This window comes from Taudactylus pleione, unplaced genomic scaffold, assembly GCF_031769625.1.
Source record: "Taudactylus pleione unplaced genomic scaffold, aTauple2 ptg000093l, whole genome shotgun sequence".
NCBI lineage: Eukaryota > Metazoa > Chordata > Amphibia > Anura > Myobatrachidae > Taudactylus > Taudactylus pleione.
In genome coordinates, this window is record NW_028284495.1 from 22,069,219 (window position 1) to 22,075,291 (window position 6,073).

The window sequence follows — 6,073 nt, forward strand, 5'->3', positions numbered from 1 at the left end:
GGGACATTGCCCCCCTTTGTAGTTCTGCTTGCTTGGGTTTGTTCTCAGTCTTGTGGTACGGTGCCCGGTGAGTGTCCTGCAGCGGTGAGTGTTGTCTGTGTGTGGGTGGCCCCGATGCTCAGGAGGGCATGCTGGGGGCAGTACAGTGTGTTCAGAAGAGAGAGAGGGCAGAACTCATGGGGGTTGCAGGGAACATTACACCACTTTGTGGCGCTGCACGTAATATTCTCTTCAAGGAGGGGACGTGACCGCTCCTTCTGTGTCCAATCCAATTGCTGTACCTTTTGCAGAATATCAGTCTGTCCCTGATGTTTTTCCTGGGGAGAAGTGGCTTCTTTGCTGCCCTTCTTGACACCAGGCCATCCTGCAAAAGTCTTCGCTTCACTGTGTGTGAAGATGCACTCACACTTGCCTGCTGCCATTCTTGAGCAACTCTGCACTGGTGGTGCCCCTATCCTGCAGCTGAATCAACTTTAGGAGATGGTCCTGGCACCTGCTGGACGTTCTTGGGTGCCCTGAAACCTTCTTCACAACTATTGAACCTCTCTCCTTGAAGTTCTTGATGATCCGATAAATGGTTGATTTAGGAGCAATCTTATTAGCAGCAATATCCGTGTCTGTGAAGCCCTTTTTGTGCAAAGCAATGATGACTGCACGGTTTCCTTGCAGGTAACCATGGTTAACAGAGGAAGAACAATGATTTCAAGCTCCACCCTCCTTTTAAAGCAGTCTGTTATTCTAACTCAAGCAGTTGTTGTTGTTTTTGGGATTAAGGGCCTGATTCAGCGCTCGCAACTGGGGTTGATGGTGGCCCACAGCGCATGCGCACGACGGAGCCAGCTCCGTCATGCGCATGCCCGAGACCCGGCTAGCGACGGGCAATCCGTTGCTCCGGGTCTCGCACCAAAGGGGGCAAGCTGTTGATGTTGAGTGACAGCTCACCTCCTTTGGTGGGTGGGACTGGGGGGGTGGCTCCCCAAATGTAGGCATTCCCATGAGAATGCCTGCCATTTGGGGGTGGCCCCACTGACATCACGAGTGATGTCAGTGGAGAGATTCCGGCTCTGTTAGAGCCGAAATCTCTCTGGAGCTTGCGGCCACGAGACCCTACCACAAGGGTCTCGTCGCAAGCCCGATGGTCGCAATGGTCTTGACCATCACGACCATCATCATGGCCGCTCGCAATAGCTCTGGGTGGTCACCCACAGCTATGCGAGCGCCCAAGAGGCCGATCCAAAAAAGAAAAGCCTGGCCCTGATTCAGAGCGAGCACTCTATCTGAGCGACCGGGTCTGAATCAGGCCCTAAGTTCAATGTCATGGCAAAGAGGGACTTTGCAATTAATTGCAATTCATCTGATCACTCTTCGTGACATTCTGGAGTACAGTATATGCAAATTGCCATCATAAAAACTGAAGCAGCAAATTTTGTGAAAACAATACTTGTGTCATTCTCAAAACTTTTGGCCATGGCTGTACACATACAGTAGTGATTTCCCAAAAGGTAAGCTAAACAAACTGACTTAGTATTTTGCGTCATTATATTTAATTTCCATACTATTAATGACTCGCATGTCTATAGTTACCTTATTAATTCCTACTGCCTTTTTGTTTAGTAGAACTTTTTTTCTTCCATGTATGGGGTCAGGAAAGAATGATTTTCTCCCTGGGAAGGTAAATTGGTAGCTTCCTCACCAAGGGTTCTGTTTAGCCTTCCCCTGAATCAACACAGCTAGAATTTGACACTGGTTGAACTTGATAGACTTGTGTCTCTTTTTCAGCCTCTTTAATTATATGTCTTTTTAAGGAAACCCCATAGGCATTGCAAAAGGAGAGAGCCCTAGATTTGGTGTTCAGTGCCAGGATAACTCATGTTATATACTTGTGGGCATCAGGTGAATGCCTATTCGTTATCACCCAATCAACATTGTGATAGGAGCGATCTGTGCTGCCTCTGTATTGCCAGAGCTGGCCAGCAGGCACTAGGATCCTGGAGACTTGCACGACCTACAACCCGCCTTCTGCACATTTGTGGCACCATGCTGTGTTTTTTCTCTCCTTCCAGACCCCGTATTCCAGTGTTTCACCACCACACAGTATATTAAGTATTCCACTGCCACCATTGTGCTTAAGCCAGCAGTAGTGTGTGTACTACCTGTGCACCACAACACCCAGCAACCCTACAAATGCTCCTGGCTGCAACTGGACTAATTATGGTGATGTCAAAAAGTTTTGAGTATTTCTAATAGTGGAAAACGAACATTCCCCTTGCTAGACATTTTGCAGTCATATACAGTAGGTATGTTTATCAGGGACGTGCAGTCAGGGTAGGCATACTTCATGTCAGACTGCAGAGTTTTGACTATAAAAATGATTAGAATAATACAAAGAAGACATTTCTAACTTATAAATATCTTCTTTGTATTATTCTGATTGTTTTTATAGGCAAAATTCACCAAAATTGCAGCACTCCCTGGAAATACAGTGAGAGGTGAGAGATGAGGCAACAAGAGCTCAGCCTCACCTCTGATAGCTCAGACGCTGCCTGGAGCTGGGGGCTGGGCCACGCAGCAGTAAATAAGACACACAGCAAAAAAGCTAATGGAGGCATTCCTCACTGTGAGGGGGCGTGCCTTGAGCTCTGAGTGACACCTCTGACGATCAAGTGACCAGTCCAGGAAGTACTCAGGCATCGGAGCTCAGCAGCAGCAGTACTGAGGAGGGAAGGAAATTTGCATATGCAGACAGAGGAAAAACGCAAAGGAGAAAAGGTGAGGAGGGTCTGCTGCTAGGGGGAGATTGTGTGTGTGTACTTTTTTTCACTAATGAATAATTGTTTTGAGAATTACTATTAAGTTATAAAAGCTACTGTTCCTAAAAATCCTGCACAATGCCTATTATATGCTGAATTCCTGAGAGTGTCAGTGAGTGTCAATTGCCCGCTGAACACCAGTAGGAGTGGTCCATAATAGTAGGTTACTTATGGTAAGAGGAACCCCCAGAGCATTCAGTAAAACCACCTTCACTCGGCAGACAGGGTGGCATAGTTAGCGCATCTATCACTAGCATTTATACATAATTTTATGTTGTACTTAGAGGAGCGATATTGTTGGATAACATGATTCCTAATTCTCTTTCTTTCTTCTATTGGTAAAGATTTTCTCTCCAGCTCTTCTTTTATAGGCACCCATGGCTGTAGCTATAGTGGGTCCAGGGGGTGCCATTGTTATGGGGCCCAGAGTCTTAGGTGGCCCAGGATACAAGTCATATAGTTGTTAACCAAGTTCCTGGAATTGCCCTCTAAGCAATTGACCTGTTGCCCAGCCTGAAAATAGGAACTCATCAGAGCTCATATAGGTGGCGATCACTGTCTCTCCCTCTCGGAAAAGCACCACACTGATATGATCCATCTCTCATGCTCTCATTTTACCCTCACAGCTGCAGCTGAGCTAATCAGTGAGCTCGACATTGATAGATTATAGGCTTCCCCCTGATTACTGCCTTTGTAGAGTGAGCTGGGGCTGTAGTGAGCAATGTGGCATAATATGAACTGAGGGCAGTACAATGATGAACTGGGGGCACCTCAATGTGCCATAATGTGAACTGGGCAATACAATGTGGCATAATATAAACTGGGAGCACTTCAATATGCCATAACATGTACTTGGGGACACTGGGCCTGATTCAGACCCGTTCGCTAAGCTGTGAACGCACGCTATGGGCGATTATACACAGACTGGATGCTACTTTGAGTGACAGCACCATTTGTGGGTGGTAACAGGGGAAGGTGCTTGTGAACGGGGAGTGGTGCTATGAATGCAGGCGTGTCTGGCCATCCAAACAGAGTTTTATGGGTGTGCATAATTAGCAAAGAAGCGTCATTGTACACGTCACTTTGTTGTATTTCAATCTGCAGTGATCGCAGTGCTTGAGGCAGGGTAGGGTCTACCTCAAGCACTGCGTGCAGCTCCGATGGCTCTCGCTGTCACCGATTAATCACACACTTCCTGCAGATGACGTGTGCTATGAAAGAAAGGTGGGCGTCTTTATACTCCAGTGTGCGCTCACTGCCGTCGCTCTCTAAGGCATGGAGGGCGTCCATTCACCAGACAGTGCGATCGCGGCCCCTTTTAGCTGCGTGAGAGCGCAGCTTAGCATCCGGGTCTGAATGAGCTCCCCTGTGTGGTATAATATTAACTGGGGGCACTATTTGGCATAATTTGTACTGGCAGCACTACGATGTGGCATATTTTAAATGGTGACAGTACAATGTTGCATAAAATGAATTGAGGGCACTTTAGGTGTAATGTGAACCTGGGCACTACTATGGGGCATAAACTGAACTAGGGCATTACTATTCACAATAATAGACACTAGGATGGGATATAAAATGTAATAATATAATAATAAGTTATCTAGGGCACTATGAGGCATAAAATGAATTAGGGCAGTACCTGATGTAGAAAAAGGTGTCTCTCTTGGAGCATATTGGGGGGGGCACCCAATGTTGCTATGGGGCCCTCAAAGTTTTGGCTACATCCATGGGCGTAACTACTATAGGTGTAAGGGGTGCACCTGTGGTGGACCCATCTTTCTTGTAAAAGTTACATGTGTTATATACATTTTTCACTATTGGGTGGTACATAGGGGTCCTTACAAACTTTTGCTATGAGGCCTTTAAATACCTAGTTACATCCTTGGCTACATCCCTGTACACATGGCGGTGTCATGATGTATACAGAGCAATGACATCTAAGCTTATGACCAATGCTGTATATGAGGGCTCCTTTATGCTGGTCAAGGCACTGAAAATGGCATTTTAGTAGACCAAGGGATTAATTTACTAAGCGGCAGTTTATTGTATGGTTTGACAACCAGTATAAATTAGATGAGGTTTTAAGACTTAAACCAAAATATTTACTATCCTGCAGTTTGGAGGCCGAAAACTGAAACAGGATCCTAAGTATTGAGGTTTGCAATCCCGTATACTGCATGCTGCACATGCCAAACTGCATTATAAAACCAGATATAATATGCATAAATGTATCACAGCCAATAATTTAGCCAGCGGTGGTATTGCTATTCGGGATGCCTATCACAGAATTAAATGACAATCAACTATATGGCCTCAAACACTGGAAAAAAACTCAAAACGATTGTTCAAATTGGTTAAATTAATTTGATATAACCAATTTGTCTGAATGACCATTTTTGTCTGTTTTCCAGTGTTTGTAAGCAAATTGTCGATTGTCGTTTGCTCCCATACATTACCAGATTTTCATTCCAACCAGCCAGATTGGACAGATATCTGACAGATAATTATATAGTCATACCTCCCAACATGACCCTCTCCAGGAGGGACACGATGCTCTGGTCCTGGACTTCCCTGGTAATTTATGATTGGTGGCGGCTCCAGAGGTAGGGATGCAGTATAGTCCAAAATTCAAATAGGGGAGTCACACCAACTGCCAGTGAGTCCCAGCCAGTGATGTTTGGCAGTGTGTGAAATGACAGTTGGTGTGGCTCCCCTATTTGAATTTTGAACTGCGCTGCAGCCCCACCTCTTACCAGGGAAGTCCAGGACCAGGGCATTGTGTCCCTCCTGCAGAGGGTCATGTTGGGAGGTATGCATAGTGTATGCCCAGCATAAGTAATGCAAATTGATGACCTAATCATAGCTGAGATGCTAATGATTAAGGGGTCTATTTACTAAGCCTTGGATGGAGATAAAATGAATGGAGATAAAGTACCAGCCAATCAGCTCCTAACTGCCATGTCATATGCTCTGTTTGAAAAATGACAGTTAGGAGCTGGTGGGCTGGTACTTTATCTCCATCCAAGGCTTAGTACAATAGACCCCTAAAGCTCTATCAACTGGAGAGCTTAGTACACAATCAGCCAATCACAAGTGACCAGCTGGTGATGCTGGTTGTCACCATCATTGTGTATGGTTGCACCAGCACTCCAGTGATCACAAGAGATACATCTCCAGGCAGGTGTATCTGCCTTCAGGACTGATTCAGTCATAATTATGAGAACATGCCCCCTGTCCTTCCCCTCCTCATGCCACTGCTC